At 36.1% G+C, this 22,640-nt stretch overlaps 1 protein-coding gene and 1 long non-coding RNA gene across 9 annotated transcripts in view; both read left to right on the top strand.

The window, feature by feature from the left end:
- The window catches only part of LOC106071555 (uncharacterized), a 368,124-nt gene that overhangs the window by 27,912 nt on the left and 317,572 nt on the right, over positions 1-22,640 (top strand). The gene's annotated exons all lie outside the window — the stretch shown is intronic.
- On the top strand, positions 7,944-10,333 carry LOC129923385 (uncharacterized). Its single transcript, XR_008775344.1, has 3 exons — positions 7,944-8,157; positions 9,416-9,483; positions 9,825-10,333. It is a non-coding gene; the product is annotated as an uncharacterized LOC129923385 (long non-coding RNA).

Genomic DNA, 22,640 nt, shown 5'->3' with positions numbered 1-22,640 from the left:
ATTACTGGACCTTCGGACTGTTAGCCCCTTTCGGTCACTCGCTCAGCAACCGTTGTGACATTATTCCCCTTAGTGACAGCTACCGACAGCTGGACAATAGCATTATGAATGACCCTGGTCCATACCGCAGTATTCGGCCAATGTCGGCTGTAATACGGACACATTTCATTGTCCTAGACCTCGAACATATTTTGAGACGATATTTCAATATTCAATATTGTCTTGTTTGTCTTGTACAGCATTTGTTTGTTGGTTTGTTGTTTGTAAAAATGTTTTACATGTTTCGGATGTTCCTTCAGAGTTGAAGATAGTTTACTTCCTAGTCCAAACCTCCCGAAGGACGACGGGGGATGGGAGCGGGCAGGGTTTGAACCCGGGACCATCGATAAATCCGAACGACAGTCCAGAGCGCAAACCGTACGACCAGGCAGCCATTTACCTTGGAAACTGAGTTAGTCTTCAAAAACACATTGTCACCGTATTATTTTCTGACACTATAATATAATGGATGTAGGTGTGGTGGTGACATTGGGCTCTTGTGTGCGTGTTCTGAGTCTTGTACATGACGCACATAGAAATTAACAGACTCTCTCGTAAATGAGGAACGGACACAACTTGTAGCAGACACAAATAATACGTTTAATATATACAACAACACACCACATAGTGAATATGATACACAATTCAGGAACACTCAGTAGAAATCCTTTAAAGAACACTTGGCGAATAAAGTAATGACTTAATAACTGGTACAAGTCTCAACTGCTTTATAATAATAACTCCATAGTCGCTGTCAGTTGTGGATAGTCAATCATAAACCATCTGTCAGCTCAGTTGTGGATAGTCAATCATAAACGATCTGTCAGTTTAGTTGTGGATAGTCAATCCTAAACCATCTGTCAGTTCAGTTGTGGATAGTCAATCCTAAACCATCTGTCAGTTCAGTTGTGGATAGTCAATCCTAAACCATCTGTCAGTTCAGTTGTGGATAGTCAATCCTAAACCATCTGTCAGTTCAGTTGTGGATAGTCAATCCTAAACCATCTGTCAGTTTAATTGTGGATAGTCAATCATAAACCATCTGTCAGTTTAGTTGTGGAAAGTCAATCATAAACCATCTGTCAGTTTAGCTATGGATAGTCAATCAAAAGTGACCTGTTACGAGCACTAAGAATGGATGCCCTTCATTTGGCACTCAAAATGTGACCTGATAAAAGTAATGCCAGCCGAGAATTTGACCCCTGTCTAGTTCACCTTACTCTTCTATAATGGACTTATTATTTGGGTCCTAGACTCAGGGAGGGGAAAAGATGGTGTTAGTTAGTATTAGGGTGGTACGAGAGACTTGCTTGGTCACACACTTGGCTTGCTATGTCTTATATTGCAAATGGTCAGCGCGGTCAAGTCAAGAACTTTCATTGTAGATCTAGCTTCCAAACATGCCTAGCCCCAGCACATTTATCTTATCTTATATAATACAGACGTTACTTCAAAAAAGATTATTACGTCCTACGCGTCATGCATTTAGTCATGCATTTGGAGATACCGGTACTGGCCAAAAGTATTGTAGATCTAGCTTCTAAACATGCCTAGGTCCAGCACATTCGAAGCTACCGGTACTGGCCAAAAGTAAGCGTTGACGACCTCCAAATATGACGTCATTTCAAACAAAGACGTGTCCAGGACAGAATCCCCGAGCGAGCCCCAGGCGTCAGGAAACCTGATCCAAGCAGGAAAAAACGGCTTTCCAAAACGGATGCGATTTGTCGCTGTTTGCGTTGAATAATGGCTGGCAGATAAAGTTTTCTCGCTAACTGCAATGTGTGTGTGTATGTGGAGGGGGGAGGGGGTGAGAGGGGTATAGCCACGTGTAAAGGGGTGCGCTGGGCGTATCAGGATCATCTTTAAAGTGGGCTCTGATGTGTTTTGATATGGGGGGGGGGGGGACTTAAAAAGGGAGAGAGGTATTAAGCACAATAACCATAACTCTTACAACTCATTTTGCAGTTGTTTGTTCGCCCCCCCCCCCCACCCTCCCTTGCAATACAATACACATACAAGACAGTGCGATAAATTATAGATCTACGTTATGTAAAAAAAAAAAAACTGCTCTGGTTTGCTGAAGTGAATTATACTATAACTGTGACCGTCTCTTTTGAGAGTTGAAAACAATTGTATTACTTGTTTCTTTTCCCCCTCTGTAACGCACTCCCTTCGGGCCTGTTCTAACAATACAAGTGACATGAAATCGATGTTGATTACACATTGATTGAATTTTAAACTTAATCACAGAAAATTAATATTAAATCTAATGATAAAAAAAAAAAATTAAAACGAACAACAAAAAAATCACACTTGTCAAGGATATAAAGTTTTAATTGAATAAATCGATAAAAATGGAGCATCGTAAGCAGTACTCTACAATTGGCGTTCTTAACTCAATCCGCTTTTTTTAAGCTTACATTAATTAGCTCTGTCTTTCTAGTACTAATTTTGAACACGTTATTTCTCCCACTTCCCATTCTCGGATAAAGTTGAAACTTTTCACATATATTCACTGTTCCTAACAAAATATAAATAGATTTTTAAAAAATTATTAGCTTATTAAATAGTTGTAATTAATTAATTTTGTTTGATATCGAATAGGGGAAATAAATCTTTAAAATTTTGAGATATATGGCTGTAAATGTGGAGATACCAATATTTACACACATACATAATACATACATACAAATATATCAGTGCTTTTTTGTGACGGTACGCACCGGTACGGCGTACCGGAACCTTATTCGATGTGGTGGGGGGGGGGAAATTACTTTTCTTGTATTATAAGGTTTATTATTAATTCATTGGTAGTTAAAAGTTAGGCAATCCATCACTGACTACCGCACCTATTTTTTTTTTTTTTACAAAAAAAGCACTATATATATATATATATTCTGTGGCATTTTACGTCTCGAGAGACGATCTTTTCCCTTTGCAACTTCTTGTGTGACTAAAGAGGCCAATCCTTGATACACAGCTGCGATCGCAGGTTGGGCATATGTGATCACCAGGCGCCGTTGCATTTTCACCCTTCTTTCTGCTTCTGTTGTGAATGACATCTGCAATCCGAGACCCTTCCTTTATGCTCTCTCTCCATGTGGATCTGTCCAGTGCCACCTCTTCCCAGTTGCCAGTGTCGATTTTGAAGAGCTTCATGTCGCGTTTGCATACATCCGTATAACGTAAAAGTGGGCGACCAGCGGCTCTCCTGCCTTCTATTAGATCGCCATACAGGATGTCCTTTGGAAGTCGACCTACTGGCATTCTACGAACGTGGCCAAGCCAGCCAAGGCGTCTGCTGCTGATAACAGAGCGGATGTCCTGGCATCCTGCTCTATGTAGCACTTCCTCATTGGTTATCTTATCTTGCCACCTTATTTTAAAGATCCGCCTTAGGCATCGGAGGTGGAAGACATTCAGCTTTTTTTCCTGCCATGAGTAGGTTGACCATGTTTCACTTCCGTACAGCAAGGTGCTCAACACACAGGTCCGGTAGACTAGGGCTTTAGTACTGCTAGTCAGCAATATGTTGTCCCAGACTCTTTTCTGCAACCGTGACATGGTGGCCATTGCCTTGGCTATCCTGTTGTTTATGTCTTTATCCAGTAGACTGTTGTTGGATATGATGGAGCCAAGGTAACAAAAGTGATCAACAATTTCTAGTGGTTGGCCATTAATGCTTACTTGAGGTGCAGTGTTTGTGTTTTGGACAAGTATCTTAGTCTTGCTTTGACTGATGTTTAAGCCGAACTTCTGGCAAGCAGCAGATAGTTTGTCAACCATGGACTGTAGCTGAATATCAGAATCAGCCACAATAGCTGCATCATCAGCATACAGGAGTTCCCTGACGAGTAGCTTCCTAACCTTGGTTTTTGCCCGCAGCCTTGATACATTAAATAGTTTTCCAGAGGATCTTTTATGGAGAAACACACCTTCGTTTATGTCGCTGTACGCATAATGCAGTATATATATATATATATATATATATGTATGTATCATATATATAATTTTTATTTGCGTTTTTATTGACTTTTATGAAGACCCTTCCAGAAGATCCAATGATTCCCAAATCGACCAGTGCATTAACAACAACTGGTCCAGATCCTGACCCACAGTTTCTTCGGTCATTTAGAACGTAGCCAGTGTACTGGACTAAATGTGCAGTCGAGCGTGACAATATCTCTTTTTTTTTAAGTGAGTGCATTTTTACTTGAAGTTGCAATGAATGGGTACATAGTCAGATCTTAACTTACAAATTGCAGACAGTCTGCCTACATGTTGGCCCAAATATTCAACTAGTTCTTGACATTTTGTGTAATGAGGTCCGAAAAAAAGTTTCTAAATGTATTTATTTATTAATAAACTCTTTTGGATCAGGATCAACTAAAAATTATGTTTTTTTACAACATAAAGTAACTATAAAACATAAACACTGAACCAGGATTTACTAATACAAACAAATAAAATGCTCAGAAAGTTGATTATTTCATATGCTACAAATACTGCGTCTTCCCTAGCATGGGTAGCATCTACAGACCATCGATTTTTAGCTTAGAGTATATACAGAAATTATGCAATCAACTGAGATTACTTCAATAACAACATAAAAAATGCAGTTTTTTTGTTTTTTTTTTATTTCGGGTAAATTCAACCTCCCTAATATTAATTGGAAATAATTAACCCTAGACCACTATCAAAACCGTAAGGATATGAATGAAATATTCATAGAAACAATACACAATTTAAATTTAGATCAAATTATGAAGAACCCAACTAGACTAAACAACATATTAGATCTATTTCTAACTAACCAGGATTAGTGGTAAATTCTGAAATAATCCCTGGGCTATCAGACCATGGTATCGTTAAAATACACTGTCATATAAAAACAGTAACCTATATAAAACCCAAGTGGAAACGGTCAATTCGAAACAAATACAACCGAACACAACTACACCAAGCTGCATTAAACCTTCAACAAACATTCTTATCAGAAAAACATTAACAAACCAGTTGATGGAACTTCATTGTGAGTCGTCTTAAAAGCGTTATAGAAACTCATATACCAACAAGGCACAGGAGAAACAGAATATATAAATGCTGGTTTAACAATAAATTGAAGAAGCTTTGTAAACAGAAAGAAAAAGTATTTTAAAACTAAGTCAGAAAGAGTCCACATTTGCACCCTACAGTCAAGCACCCTACAGTCAAGCACCTTACGGTCAAGCACCTTACAGTCAAGCACCTTACGGTCAAGCACCTTACAGTCAAGCACACTACAGTCAAGCACCTTACAGTCAAGCACTTTACTGTCATGCACCTTATAGTCAAGCACCTTATAGTCAAGCACCATACAGTCAAGCACCTTACAGTCAAGCACCCTACAGTCAAGCACCTTACAGTCAAGCACTTTACTGTCAAGCACCTTACAGTCAAGCACCCTACAGTCAAGCACCTTACAGTCGAGCACCTTACAGTCAAGCACCCTACAGTCAAGCACCCTACAGTCAAGCACCCTTCAGTCAAGCACCCTACAGTCAAGCACCTTACAGTCAAGCACCCTACAGTCAAGCACCCAACTCGGTATCAGGGATGATGGTAGTAACGTAGAACAGTTCAAAAATGATTTCAATGACATGATTTCCTTTTTCTTCATGTATTCTATTTAGAGTTTCCCTGAGCTGTAAGCTCCTTACCCAGCAGCCTGTGCCTAGGAAATGTTCTCTGTTGTTCAACACTGCCCTACAGAGTGCTGGCTCTGCTGGCTGACACTAGATATAGGGGGGTGTTGATGGTGTGTGTGTGTTATGAGGTGTATGTGTGTGTGTTTATATGGCGACAGAGGGCGGGGCTAGAGATTGGATGTGAATGATGCAACATAGGTGGCATTGCCGTCACTTTGTGTTTCTTAGGACAGACGACTCCAGACTATAGAACGTAAGACTGAAAGGTTGTGTTAGTGCAGGGGTTCTCAACCTGTGGGTCGCGACCCCCTTGGGGGTCGAATGATGCTTTTGCAGGGGTCGCCTAAGACCATCAGAACTATAAATTACGATTTTATAACATTATCAAAAAGCGCTGTTACTTTAGAATATTTACGGTTGGGGGGTCACCGCATGGTGGGGTATAGTAAAAAGGGGTCGCCAAGCTAAATAGGTTGAGAACTGCTGTGTTAGTGTAATGAGTTATCACATACTGCATTCCTCATTAATGTACGGACTCGAAGACAAACCTTGTTATTATTATCTTAAGCCTTTTGTTAAAGAATATTATTACTAAAGTCTTCTACAGTTATTTTATCTCATTTCAACTTGAATTTGTCACTATTATAATAAAAGTTATATTTATTATTGTTCACAATGAAGTTATTCAAAGTTATTTGAAGTTTTATGAGTTAAGATATATTACGCCCACAACAGTTAAGTTGTCTACCAGCAGTTTGGTGCTACAAGTCAACGACTGGGAACAACAGTGTGACCAAACTAAGATAAAAGTGATGCATGTTTCCGAATTCTCGTGCCCAATGAAGACTTATTTATTGGCTGTCTAGATTATCATAGTTTTATGTTGATTTTAATGAACTATTATTGAATAAAATTACAAAATGCAATGAAGAATAATCTTTGCGTGTAAATCTTTAGGTTGTGTATTCTTTCCTCAACGAGTCGTGCGGGAATGAGTGTGTGTTTGGTATGGATTTTTGTGTGTATATGTGTGTCTGCAGGTGTAGATGTGTGATTGAGTACATGTATGTTTGTGGGGAGAAAAAAAAGGGGGGGAGGTAAATTACAAGTCCTTTTTTTTTTCAAATCAAAAAGATTTTTTTTTCTCATTAGCCACCACCGTAAATTAAGTTAAATGCACCATTGCTTAAAATAATTTATTAAATTGCCTTTTATTCTCTCCGGTTCCATTATTTTATCAAGTTAGTTAATTATAAAGAGCTAGGCGCCCCCCCTGGTTCTCAGCGTGACCTAGTCCCCTCTTCCACTTTTCGTTCCACCCCCCCCCCCTCTACCCACACACTACCCATTCGCCCCCAACTCGGAAGCCACTATTCACTGTGACTAGCTGGATGAGTGGGTAGTGTCCAATGAGGCAGTGTCTCCCCCCCCTCCCCGCCCACCCCCCCTGGGATGAGTTTATTGGTGCTTTATTATTGTTGAGTGCGGGGGAGGGGGAAATAGGGTGGAATAAAGATAAGGATGAGGGGCGCCAGATATGTAATGACTATCTGGGATGAAAGTCAGAGAAAAGAAATTAACGAGAGTCAAGTCATCGCGTGACAGAAGTCATTTAGTGGTCTTTGAAGTCATATGGTGAACTTTGAAGTCATTTAGTGAACTCTGAAGTCATATGCAGTGAACTCTGAAATCATTAAATGAACTCTCAAATCATTCTCTTCAGAACTTCTTTTGTGTAGTCTTTTTTTATCTATACATCTTATTTCATGTTTCTATCTATCTATCTATTAGAGATGGGAAACGAACCGAAACCAAACCTCCCTTACAATTGAACCGAACCGAAACCGAAATTTAAAACAGATCGGTACGAGCCGAACCGAATGAACTGTCCTTTCCTTGACCGAACTGACTTTGTAGCATTAACAGAATTTGCGCTATTCAGTTTTAGCTTTATCATCATAGGAATCCTTGGGCCATAGGCCTCTTTTCTTTGCCTCTTTTTTGGGCTTTATGTGCCTCTTTTATGGGCCATCTTGCCTCTTTTGTGGGCTTTTTTTAAATATTTTTTTTATTTTATTTTTTTTATGTTTTTATTTGTAAGTTATCATAATTCACAAGTATTAAATCATAAACAATTGAAAAGTGATTAACCTAAAAATATAACAATAGTAATAGAAATATTATTTAATATCAAAGACATACTACCTAACCATAGACTATATATTACATGGACTGCCAACTCTACGCACTAGGCCTATATTCTTCAATAAACAAGTCCCGTTCACGGAGGCGTCCTTGGTTGCGTGGTAAATTGACTTCCGGTAGATTTTTTTTTACTATATAAAGAAACCATTCCCGAAGATTTTTACCACCACTTTTACAGCAAATCATGAATGGAAACTGAATTGTTAAAGAAGAAGTTACAGAGGTAAGTGTGCACAAATCAATTTCTGACTTAGATCTATAACTGTAAAGCTTTATAGCTGATTTTCTTAGCCAATATAGACTAATTAGACAAGCCTGTATTTCGTGTATTTTCTTATTTACGACATTGATTGAATTGAGGTTCTTGTGAGAGCATAGCCTATATATACATATATAAACCAAATAGTAAGACTTATTCAGAAGGATAACCCGGTACATTTAGATCTATATGCTCTTAAATTACTATAATAGGCTAAAATGACCTTTCGTTTATAAGTTTTAAAAAAGTCATATATTATGTGTAGGCCTAAAGTAAAGGTAATAAGTCTAGATGTAAAATTTTCTCCGAGTTGAAAAATGTAATAAAAGTATGTTTGGCCTATATATGGTGTCGATGATAAAATAGAAAAAGTAAATTCTGTGATGTTTTATGGCAAGTTATTATAACACAGTGCAGGACAGGCCACTATGGCCAAATTTCGAATCCCGGTGCCCCCGTGCCTCATATTCTGTTTGACTGCCCCAGATTTGCTGATCTCCGTCTCAACAGGTCAGAGAAACCAAAAATTCTCGATCTGTATGGTGACATGTATGCACTACGCAATACAGCAGGGTTTCTGTCCAGGGCTTTTGCAAGAGAAGATTTGAGCCTCTCAAGCCCTCACTCAAATGGAGTTTGATGATGTTGACTTTTTATGCCCTTTTTTCTGTCTTGGTGAGAGTTATTGTAAGACTGAACTATTGACCTGCAGCTGTCGAAATATTGACTATCCTTTGTAATCATGACTGCAAATGGTAGTGAGAGCCACATCGTCGTCAAACATCAGTTCCCTAATAAGGATATGTCGTCTCCTCGTTTTGGTCAAGCCAGTTTAAGAAGCCTTCCATCCGATCTACTGTGGATATATACTCCATCTTCCAAGGCGCTATGAGATTACAGACGAAACAATTCCGAATAGTGTTGATGGCCAAAACCCATCCTTGTTTTACCCTGCTGATAGATAATACCGGTACCTAAAAGTCTTAGAGGAAGAACTGTCAAACTTTACAGTTCCTATCATGTGAAGCTGACAGTAGTTTCAATAGCTTATTTGGACAGACAATTTTCACTAGTAAAAACCACTTCTGCTTAGTGTGAGCATATTGCTAAATAAAGTTCATATTTCTATTACTTTCTACTCAAGTCACACAAGAGAAATTTTATTTCAAGCGAAAACTTTTTATAATGCATTTTTCGTTGTTTTTTTTTTTTTTTATTAAAGGAGCATACTACTTCCAAAAACCTGATTTGATTGTCACTAACTTTCAAGTTGAAAGGGATCTACTAAAAGTGAGATTTTTTTTTACTTTCTCCAATAACATTGTGTTATCAATACATGTATCACTTTAAATTACTTGTAATTGTGAAATAATAGGTAAAAAATCTCCTTAAGTACATGTTATATTTAATCCTATGCATAAAATTTATTTAAAAAAAAAATTAAAGCAGGCCTAATTGTAGAGAAAAAATTATTTCTTGTGATTGCATTGAAATCAGCTTTAAAGATGCTGTCCATTGTTGTAACTTAAAGTAGTCTTACATTTTTTATTAGCAAATATATATATATATATTTGTAACATATATTTATAACATGTCTAAACTAGTTTGAATTTCTTTTCTTTCTTTTTCAGCTGCTCATGAATTTTGAGATTTTACAGCAAATAGAGGAACAAATTTTATCTGCTTCCACTTAGACAAACAGCATGGAAATGTGCTATTGTAATGAGTAGAAGATATTTGTCATTTAGAGTATCATGTGTCATTGACTTATGAAAACAAAATGCAACAGCAAATTATCAGTCAGCACATTTTAAGATGAGGAAAAGAACAGTATAAGCTACATTCATTGATGCATTATTTATACAAAAATGTATAATCAACCAAGTCATCAATCCATTTTTTTTATGAAGCCAGTTACAGTTACCATGAAAGGATAAAATTTCAGATAATATTCTGTTTGTTTTATGAAATGAGAATAGGCCTACATCAGAAATTGAAATGGTCATCTTCAGTATTTAATGTTTCATCTAAAAATGATAATTATATTAATACATATTTGATGTACAAACAAATGAAAACCATTCAAACACTTTTTTTTTGTGAAGTATAGAGGATTAAACTTGTAAGTGTCTGAACAATACTACATCGACATTAACTTATTATTATAGACTTTTTACAGGAATGTATCTTAAGCTTGACTGAAAGAGAACATTGCTATAATTTAAATAATAAAATTTAATAGTCTGAACATGTAACTAAAAATTGAATAATGCTAACATTTACTGACAAGTGAATATTGAAGTAATGATGTGCTTTCTATTTTAATAAGTCAATAATATTAGTAAGAACAATATTATCTTCACTTTCTTAATATTATAAACACAATATTTCCTGAAAAGATTTTTTTAAATTATAGAAATAATGCTCAAGTCTTCAGAAATGGTAGTTTTCAGAATCATAAAATCAAGGACAACATAGTATTCATGAACTTCCAGCTATCAGCAAGCTCCTAGTAGGTATTATGGAGCACATTCTCCTTCAACTCAGAGGATCACAGGCACTGGACAAATTCTAGTACTGTTGATGGAATAGAAACAACATACATTACATTCATAACAAGTTACCAATTCAATCTTAGTTTCATATAGTACCAAACTTCCATATGTTCAAGTCCTTTACGGATAAAATCAATTCTGAAAACATCTAACAAAACAGTTTCTTTAACTGTATATTAGGAGTATAGTAAAGTATATTAGAGGTTTTACATAAAAAATGCTATGGGAACATATTATGAAACAAAAATATTACAAAAAAAAAGGAATAGTATAATAATAACAATATTTAATCTTTGACATTATATTCAGTAATATTATGAAAATTTAATGAATCATTAAATGCACTTGAAAGTGAAGGGAACAGATTTTTAAAAAAATTCAGGAAATTTTCTGCACAAGCATGCTGATGTAACCCAAATAAAGAGAGTCATTAAATATTGTACTGAGTGTTTGAAACTTAATTTTTTATTGCATACATTAAAATATGAACATATCTTTTCAAATTTAAAGGGAGAATTTGAAGACTGCTTTTATTCTTTTTGCACTAAGATAAAAGTATTAAATTTTAAGCTGCCCTACTTACTGGAAGGAAGCCTGGTGGCTTAGCGGTAAAGCGCTTGGCTTCCGAACCGGGGACCGGGGTTCAAATCCTGGTGAAGACTGGAATTTTTAATTTCAGTCTGAGTCCACTCAGCTCTAATGGGTACCTGACATTAGTTGGGGAAAGTAAAGGCGGTTGGTCATTGTGCTGGCCACATGACACCCTCGTTAACCATAGGCAACAGAATGGTCAGAAACAGATGATCTTTACATCATCTGCCCTATCGATCACAAGGTCTGAAAGGGAAACTTTACTTTTTTTTTTACTTACTGGAAGTTTCGTAGGAAGAGTTTCTGGCATAACAAGTGAGTTTTGTGGCATTCATCCTATTGATAAACTCTTAGGAATAAGAAAGCATCATTTCTCCTTGAAATATACATCTGTGGAAAAGAAAAGAACAATTGCTTTTAATGTGAGCAATAATAAAATTCTAATTAAATTTTAAAAATCTCCAAAATATTTATAGTGACTTAGTTCAAAGAATCATGTAAAGACTTTCTTTAAGCATTGTCTCAACTCATCTGAAATCTCCTTTTCCACCAAGATAACTGGATAATCTGTACTTCTAATTGAGAATTGTTGCATAATATATTTAATTCTTATGCAAGAAAGTATAATTTGAAGGAAAACACCTTAGATAACAAAAGAGTGGTATTGGCCTGCATGAGCCAATTATCACTTTAAAAATACCCTGCACAGGCTGGAGGGAATATAATATGTTTTATTTACAACATAACAATATTGTGTAAATATTCACCTATAAATTGGCTTTAAATAAAATAAAATAGCACATGGATTCTTACAATTAAAATAGACTTATATAACGTTTAAAAATAAATTATTAATTACTTAAAAACTTACTGTTAAATGTATTTATCATTATACAGCTTCTGGCACTGTGTGCTAACTCCTTTGAAAACAATAAGAACATATTGTGGCATTATATGGGTAAATACTTGAATCCACACATTGAATGGTAGCAATCAGTGTATAGGAATAGATCTAGATACAGATTCTAGATCTTATAAGTATAAGAGTCTAGGTCTATTATTATCATATAAAATATAGATATAAACTAGATATAGATTAGAGTCGTTAGTAAAGATAAAGTAGATCTTCAAATAGTTTAAAGAACGATCTGTGACACTGTGAGCCAAGCACTTCCATTCATGATTCACATATGAAGAAGATAAGGCTAAGGCGAAATTTAAGTTAACAAGTCATTAGTGACTCATTAGTCAGGAAGTCAGATTAATAATTAAAATCATTAATTATCATGTTCATGTTGATCATGCCATGATCAAGGTAAGATGAAGCTGATCATCTAGACTTAGATCTAGTCTAGAGTCGACTAGAGCTAGATTCTATATAATAGGGGGCCTATATAGATTCTATATCTTGATTCTCTGGGTTTATAAGACACACAAAGATGTTGAATCTAGCAACTCGACGTTCATAATATTTTTAGTCATAATTTTGTTAAGAGTACTATAGGCATAGCCAGATTTTTATAAAAACAAATTATTATTTTACAAACTTATAAATGGGCATTTACATAAAATTTACGTGTTTAGTGTTCTATTATATATATATATATATATATATATATATATATATATATATATATATATATATATATATATATATATATATATATATATATAGTGTGTTGTGTGTAAGGTCGTATTTGTAGATAAAATTTATAGCCATAGGTCACTACATCTGGGTGAAAGTCTACATGTTTATGTGTACAATCACTTTCTATTGAAGTAGAGCCTAATGATTCTAAAATTTTATTGGGCGAAGAAATATTCGAAACAATATCATATCTTTTTATAGCTTTTAGAAGAATTGGATGTTATTTGGGATTCTAGTTAGTTAAAAAAAACAAAAAAAACAATAAAAACTTGAAGGCCGAAATTTTTATGCAGATTTTTCAGTTAGTCATACATACATCATTGATTTTTTTTATGTTGATTTTCCATTACTATAGATAAAACTGCACATTATCTTGAAAAAATCAAATTGAATAATAAATTTATTTGTAGATCTGAACAAAAGTTGGTAAAGATGTAAGATCGTAGGCTTATTGACTCACTATATTGTTATTTTATTTAGACTGACTCATTCACAGATTTAACTTAGGCCTATATCACCCATTATATACAAAATTAATAAATGACACTCTCAAAAATGTATTGACTCTTTCAGTAAATTGCTTATCACATTTAAAATATACATTGTAAAAATAATGATAATAATTATCAAATGTGATGAAAAAAAAAGAAAAACAAAGAATCCAAACTGGCAGCACCAATTAGGGAAATTAATGTCGTAAACAAGAATACACGAAATACAGGCTTGGCTAATTAGTCTATATTGGCTAAGAAAATCAGTTATAAAGCTTTATAGTCATAGATCTAAGTCACAAATTGATTTGTGCACACTTACCTCTGTAACATCGTATATGACAATTAAGTTTCCATTTATGATTTGCTGTAAAAATCTTCGGGAATGGTTTCTTTATATAGTAACAAATTCTACCGGAAGTCAATTGACCATGCAACCAAGGACGCGTCGGTGAATGGAACTCATGCTTAGTTTCCTTAGTGTTGGCAGTCCATGTAATATATAGTCTATGTACCTAACCAATGAACCCCCTAAAGACAGAAAAATGATACTCCAGAACAATCAACACAATATCAGATATCCCTGACCCCCAACACCCTATTTCTGGAAAACTACATGAGCATTGTACAGGTATATGAAAATCAAACTAGATAATTCTTTACCCTAAAGTCCATTATTTTTCTAAATGTTAATTCCAAGTGATTAGGATCAAACACCTTATTATTATGTAGACATTTGAGCCAGCTAGCCCAAACAAGATTCCTGTATTCGGAAACAATAATCAAGTTAAAGTTACGTATCATTTTATTTTTTAGTTTTGGCAGCTTGTTTAAAATAATAGACAAGTTAACATTTACATACCACAGTTTGCTTCCAATAGGTCCATTACAGTACTTCTAACTTGAAGGAATAATGGACATTCCAAATACATACGTTGTTTTTTTTATAATTTAATGACATAATGTTCGAAAAAGAAAGAATAAAAAGATTTTATTGAGACATAATAATATATAGATATTGTTTATTTTAATCTTGGTCATTGTAGTATACATATGAAATACATTTACATCTGTGTCTTTATTTGCACGACAGATATTTCCCTATGATGTTCCCAGTTTGTATATCTCACTTATCTGAACCACTCTCTTCACTGTTTGTGTATCTCACTTATCTGCACCACTCTCTACACTGTTTGTGTATCTCACTTATCTGCCCTACTCTCTTCACTGTTTGTATATCTCACTTATCTGCACCACTCTCTACACTGTTTGTGTATCTCACTTATCTGCCCTACTCTCTTCACTGTTTGTATATCTCACTTATCTGCCCTACTCTCTACACTGTTTGTGTATCTCACTTATCTGCACCACTCTCTACACCAGTGATTCCCAAAGTGGTCTATATAGACCCCAAGGGTCTACGAAGACTTCCAAGGGGTCTACGAAAGGGAAAACATAAATTGGGGGTCTATGAGATGTCCACTGGGGTCTACGGTAATAGATTTCATTTAAAATTAATTTAATTCTTTTGTGCACAAATATAAGATTTGTTGATTTGTACCCGAGTTAATCCTTTAAACACTTATCCTGCTATTCAAAAGAAAAATTGTGATATTTAATTTCAATACTTATTTAACTAGCTTAATTTTGTCTACATGTAACTAATGTTTAACAAAAAGAATATAGACTGACAGCGTTGATTATTGAAAATGGGGATTTATTTTTTCCTTGTCATACTAGCGGTTGCCTAATTGCCTTTTTATAACGATTTGAAACCAACGACGCTGGAAGATCACTTGAGACAATTCCACCCTAACAAAATAGATGAAGATTTGATAAACTTTAGAACACTCAAAGATAAAGAATAGACCCACAAAATTTCTCTTCGACATCATTTAGAGAAGATGATGGTTTGCGAGAGTCTTACAAAATCTCTTTACTTATATCAAAATACGGAAAACACTAATGGTAAAACATTGATTTTACCAGCCGATGTAGTTTTAAAAACTGTTTTACAAAAACCCAGTTCTGACATTATTTCCAATAGTATCCTTTAAGCAACAATACAGTTCAAGGTCACATCATTGACATGAGTTATAAAATTAAAACCTTTTTATGTAATTCTTTGCAAACGGCATATATACGGTTTGGGGTCATCGGCGTTGCCGACTCTGGAAGGGTATAGTGCTGCCGCTGCGTGCTGCAAACTGCCTCTGCCTAAGGCACTAGCGGATCCAGAACTTTGGAGTGGGGGGGGGCGATTTTTTTCCAAACCCTAACCCTAACGCCCAGTAAACCCTAACCCTACGCATACACGTGCACACACACACACACGCGCGCACACACACACACATATATATATATATATATATATATATATATATATATATATATATATATATGAGAATAAAAAAAGCAGCATTTCTCAACCTTCGGCGAAAAACAAAACAACTGGGGCAGCGCTATAAGGTTCTCTGGTGAAGTTCGGGGCGAAGCCCCGACGCCATAAGCGTTTTCTTGCTTTTTTCACTGTAGAAACGCATTCTCCTGACAAGTACAGCTCATTATTCATCAATGGAGTTCGGGGCGAAGCCCCGACGCAAAAAGCGTTTTCTTGCTTTTTTGACTGCAGATACGCATTCTCCTGACAAGTACAGCTCATTCTTCACAATGTAGTTCGGGGCGAAGCCCCGACGCCAAAAGCGTTTTCTTGCTTTTTTCACTGCAGAAACGCATTCTCCTGACAAGTACAGCTCATTATTCATCAATGGAGTACGGAGCGAAGCCCCGACGCCAAAAGCGTTTTCTTGCATTCTTCTCTGCAGAAACGCATTCTCCTGACATCTACAACTCATTACCCATAAATGAAGTTCGGGGCGAAGCCCCGACGCCAAAAGCGTTTTCTTGCATTCTTCACTGCAGAAACGCATTCTCCTGACCTGAAGCTCATTATTCATACTATTAAAAAACGACCTTTCGAATAATGTTGTACTTGAAAAATATTCTAATTTGAATTTATAGGCCCATAATACATTGCAAATAAAACCGATTTGTTCCTTGAAAAGATAGGATACCCCACGTATTTAGATTTTTGCTTTGAGGATCGCCGCCGAAAAAAAACTTATTCGATAAATATTTTTCAAGAAAACTCGAGTATAAATCGTGAGTTATAGTCGCAAATTTTTTTTAGCTAGAAAAATATCAGATTGAAAAGGTTGGGAAAAGGTGACTATAAAAACGTTATTTGAGTTTAGAACTCATCTCAATCATGACTCTTATACTGAAAAATTTCGTTTGAATTCTAACTTTTCCAATGCAAAGTCTTTCTTAAAATACTTATGATAACTTCAAAAACTCTGTCTGGAAATGGGAATGGCGGTAGAGTGAAAACGATTAATCCTCGCTCCTTTACTAATTTCTGCTAAAGATTGCATTTGGCATTAAAGAATAGGTATGGGGCGACTCGATATAAGAATTTAATTTATAGTATATATAAATTATATTAGTGACAGATTTTTTTAATTTTGTAATTTCTTAACTATAATACAAAAAGGAAAAGTATTGATTTGTCCGATGGGGGAAATGCGATTGCATGTATCGCCCCCTCCCAACTGGTGCAACCCTTTTTCATTTAAATTTACTAATGATACAATTTGAGATTAGAGTGTGGTACGACATATATACAATGGGTCACATATCAATACGTAGTTTATATTATATAGATATTCAACTAATTTTATTCACAAACTATGATTCTCCACAAAAATAGGATCGCCCCCCCCCCAGCATTCAGAGGACTAGAGTGGGGAGGGCAGTACATGCAATCGCCCCCCCCCCCCCTCACCCCACCGAATCGGCCAAAATACCAGAAAGGGAGAAACATAATATAAAATTTATATATTAATTCAACTAATTTTGTTCACAAACTATGATTTCTCCATAAAAACGGACCGCCCCCCCCACTCAAAGGGTTTAGGTGGGAAGGGCAGAAGAGGTATTCGTCCCCCCCCCCACCAATCGGCAAACAGGAACGACATAATATAAAGATCGGTTAAAATATCAATAACAAGTTACTAGGATATAGATATTTAATTGATTTGTTAGCAGGCTGTGATTTCTACCAATAAATTGGACGCGGGATTGATACCATCGCCCCCTCCCGACCCCACCAAATCGGCCAACATACTAGAGGGGGGGCGAGATAATCTAAAAATAGGTTGAAATATAAATAATTAGTATATATTTTTAACATAAGTAATAAATTCGTATACAAATTGTGTGAATCCTATACTAAAGTTCGTCCGCCCCCCCCGGGGGGGGGGTCGGCCGAGTGGGGGGGGGGCGATCGCCCCTACCGCCCCCCCCCTGGATCCGCCAGTGGCCTAAGGGCGAAGGTGCCGTTAAGGGTGGCCGGCTCCTTATTTTTAACAGGGTTGACCCACGAAACCTTTCCAATGTTCGGATATAGCTGCAAGTTTTTTTTTCTGCTGGGTAGGCTGCAAGTCAAGTCTAAATAGCCCTTCCTGCCCAAAACTGACTGGTTTAGGTGCTCACTAGGTACACAGCTTCACCCCTTCTCCTGTTAGTGAAAACAGTTCTGCGCAAAAATATTTGAGCCACACGTGAAAGATCAAGAAATACACGAGAAACAGCTCTTGCGAAAACTTTGACAATGATACATAAGGCAAATTAATTAATTGATTGAATAATATTTTATGTTTGAAGGACTACTTCATAGAACAACAAAATCCTATATGAAACATGTATCGGTAGCAACGGATAATAGCAAAAAAACAACAACAACAGCAAAAACCATTTCCAGTGTGTTTGGTGATTTCAGTAAAAATATAAGTTTTCATTTTAATTACTTTAAATTTGAATTTTATCAATAAAACTATAATTTAAAGTGTAGTTTTAAATTACTTTTCACTCTTTAACTCACTACAGTTAGAAATTTGCTTTAAAAATTTTTTGATGAATTTTGCAAAAAATCCAATAGAAGTTAAGTAGGGGGTCTACCGAAATCCAGAAAACATGGCAAGGGGTCTACCAGACAAAAAGTTTGGGAACCACTGCTCTACACTGTTTGTGTATCTCACTTATCTGCCCTACTCTCTTCACTGTTTGTATATCTCACTTATCTGCCCTACTCTCTTCACTGTTTGTGTATCTCACTTATCTGCCCTACTCTCTTCACTGTTTGTATATCTCACTTATCTGCCCTACTCTCTTCACTGTTTGTGTATCTCACTTATCTGCCCTACTCTCTTCAATGTTTGTATATCTCACTTATCTGCACCACTCTCTTCACTGTTTGTGTATCTCACTTATCTGCCCTACTCTCTTCAATGTTTGTATATCTCACTTATCTGCACCACTCTCTTCACTGTTTGTATATCTCACTTATCTGCCCTACTCTCTTCAATGTTTGTATATCTCACTTATCTGCACCACTCTCTTCACTGTTTGTATATCTCACTTATCTGCCCTACTCTCTTCAATGTTTGTATATCTCACTTAACTGCCCTTTTCTCTTCACTGTTTGTATATCTCACTTATCTGCCCTACTCTCTTCAATGTTTGTATATCTCACTTATCTTCCCTACTCTCTTCAATGTTTGTATATCTCACTTATCTGCACCACTCTCTTCACTGTTTGTATATCTCACTTATCTGCACCACTCTCTTCAATGTTTGTATATCTCACTTATCTGCCCTACTCTGTATGGCTTTCACTCGATGAATTCGATTTGTGGTTTCTGTTAAAACCTATCTTCTATATTCAATCTTGTTTTTTTTTAAATTAGTTTTTTTTTTCTTCACAATTAAAAAAGTCTAACCTGAGCAAAGAGCATCGGAATAGTTCTGTATGGGAGATGGGAAGGTCCAGTCAAGCCGAGTCAATTATTTTGACTTAAATCAACAAAGTTTTCGTGACTGGATGAAAGACAAGAATGCTCAGAAGTCATCCTGCAGCCTGAATGGTTCCATCCCGACCTTCGACCTTTTCGTGATGAGCGAAATGATGTGGCGTATCTGTGAAGATGGAGCCCCCATGGCTCCCCCCCTCCAGCGTCCTTCCCCCCTTTTTGTTAAGGGTTTAGGTTCAAAAGCATTGTTGATTAGAGCCACCTTTGTGTGTGTGTGTTTTGGTTTGTTTGTGTTTTGTGGCCATCTCGTGCCTGTATTGGATGATTTACCCTTATCTGTCTTATACAGCCCGTTGCTTATCCAGAGAAATCCTATCCATGGCTTAACGGTCTCATCCGTTCTCATTCATAGATTGACAGGGCCACTAATGTCTGACTGACCAGAACCTCATTTTACCTTAGCAAATCCCCCAGTTTCAAGCGTATTAAGGCTACCCTCGCCCAAGTATGGTTGGTTATAGTTATTTGGGTTTGAGTTTGAGTTTTGGGCACATCGGGCTTGGCACTCTTCCTTTCAATTATATTCACAGCATAGACTTCAAATAACTTTTTACATGATTTTACATAAGATTTAAGTCAAATAAATTTGAATTTTTTTTTATTAGCCAATCGATGGACCTCATTCACCTAAACGATCACGTGATAATATTGATAAGAGAACGGAAAATAATGTCACGTGATAACCATTGTTGATTAAAATTAGATCGTAATTTATATAGAAGAGATAGAAAGCACGTGACTCAATGTTGCTTGTTTACGATTGATGAATGAGGTCCATTGTTAATCAATGAGGAATCATTTTCAGTCAGAAGTTAGCACCCCTTGATTTAAAAATAGGCTTTATACTTTTTAACTTTTTAATTCATATTAAACTATTGCAAAGAAAAGGTGTTTTATTATTTCGCACTTTCACACAACTATTCCCCAATACAGAAAGTGACATTCAAATTAAAATACAGAAATGTTTTAGATCTATAACATACAGTTTTCTTCTTTTCTTTTAGTGAATAAGTACCTGGATGACCGATCCTAGCTCGGTTAAATAATTTCCTAAGTCATTTTGGGAATATTTTTGTAATTACGAAAATGAACGATCATATAAATACTACTAATCTGAAGAGTTTAATTTAGTGTTCTGTTAGTTCTAAATGTAATTATACATGGCGATTAAATATAAAGTCTCTTAAGTCCTTCTATAGTCTAGACCAACCACAGCTCACATCCGTCTTATAGTTTCACAATCCATTTTTTGTGTAAAACTATTGTAGGTCTACTATTACTGGCTTAGAAGAAAGTCTTTGCAGTGTAACTTCTTAGATGGTTGCGTTCAGACATTTCATTATGGAATTAGTATACATTCATTATGTCTTTAGTGCGAAACATCAAGTGACGCAAATCTCTACGTTATAGGGTAAAACAGGCACTTTGTGACAAAGTAAAATGGCGCATTTTTTCTTAATAGACTTAAATCATTGCATTAGTTTTCTAAAGAAACGTTTCCATGGGACACCTCTGTTACGCCAAACAATATGCTCGTTACCCATACGGGATACGTGCCCTGCCCAGCCTGACTGTTGGACTATAAGAAGTTCATACCATCCATTCATCCCAGTGGTGCTACAGCCCGTGGAGGGATATGGCCTGCTTATACACATCCCTCCATTCAGATCTCAACTGGGCCTTCCATCTCCAAGCCCTAACCCCAAGCTTTTTACCGAGGTGTATAGTTAAATAAAAAGAGGCTGCAGCGTACGCAAACTCGTTGGCCGCTGGCTAGATATCATGTTCAGTGTGAGCAAGTAAGGAGTAGAGAAGCTTTGTTATGACCATTTCCTTTGTTTTGGTACGGGACAGTAGACACAAAGCACGAACTTATGGTAATAATTTAACAGCAAAAAAAAATAATAATAAGGCTTGTCTTCGATTCCTAAGATTAATGAGGATTGCAGTATTTCCCGTGGCTACGCAGCCCCTGCTGTGACCTACAAATTTTGCCACATCCAGGGCAAGCATAACCATTGTCAAACAGTGGTCGATTAAGATTTTCTTTTCGCGTCTGCCTCTGTTCTCGGCAGCAGATTTTCTTTGGTCTCAAATGTGTATCCGGGGCTTTGAATAGAGGTAATTCTTTAAGTCCGTCAGTTACGCTGGACAGAGCGGTATCCTGTATGGAAGACGAATCTCAGACGAACGCATGCCAAAGGCAGTCTTTTTTTGGTGAGCTAAAAAAGTATACGACGTAATACCGAAACGCTTAAAAGACCAGTTTAGGCGCCAACTTGCTTTAGCTGAAATAGAACAGCTGAAGGTCACCAGCAAAATAAACAACAAAGTACAAGGTATCTACACCGCTCTAGGCAATTCAAGTGTTATCAATTTATAAAGCCTTCAAAACACAATAACTAATCATATATCGGCACATTTAATTTCATTACTTTTCTTTCATAGTTCTATAATAAATCAATCTACAGTAAGATGGTGTGCAAATGTTTAATTAGGTCTATTGATCCTTTAGAACTCGTTCTTGTTTGCAAAGAAATATTTTAGTGTACTGCGGTAAGCCTAGTGACGTAAGCAGCGTTTTTCCCGTTCACGTCACGGAAAATTTTCATTCATAAAACATTCTAGCCAAAATTAATTTTTCGATAATGAGGCATTTTCAAACCGATATAACGGTCGACCTCGAGTTTTCCCGATGTGGCCAATGAGTTAAGAATTTTTTTCTCACTATTATGCACATACCGTGAACTTTTAAAGAAAATCGTTATAGCCGTTTTCGAAATAAAATTTATAAATATATATACATACATACATACATACAAGAATTGCTAGCCTAAGAGTATAGGATGTACTAGCCAATAGATTACCGGTAAACAAAGTGTACTATCTTTATTTTATTTTATAAGATAAGATAAGTTGTGTCGTCTTCATGGTAGTATCTTTCTGTTAAGAGAAATTTTGTTGCTTATATCAAATCTTGTCTGTTCTCTTTATTATATTCGTCTCTTAGTTTAGATATTCAAGATTTTATTTAATTTTCTTATTTTTTTATGGAAGAATAAGAATTAAGATAACCCAGTTTAGACTTAGACTAAGATCCTCCCGCGCCGTTCAGTAGATTGGGCGTCAAGCTGTCTCCACAAAGATCTGTCACTGGCAATGTCTGAAGCCTCTTCCCACCTGATGTCCACTAAAAAATTAAATTGATGTAAATCTAATTCTTATTTTCAGC

Source organism: Biomphalaria glabrata, chromosome 16 (assembly GCF_947242115.1).
Source record: "Biomphalaria glabrata chromosome 16, xgBioGlab47.1, whole genome shotgun sequence".
Classification (NCBI taxonomy): domain Eukaryota; kingdom Metazoa; phylum Mollusca; class Gastropoda; family Planorbidae; genus Biomphalaria; species Biomphalaria glabrata.
Note: the sequence above shows the minus strand (reverse complement) of the source record. Positions and strands in the feature narration are given on the sequence as shown.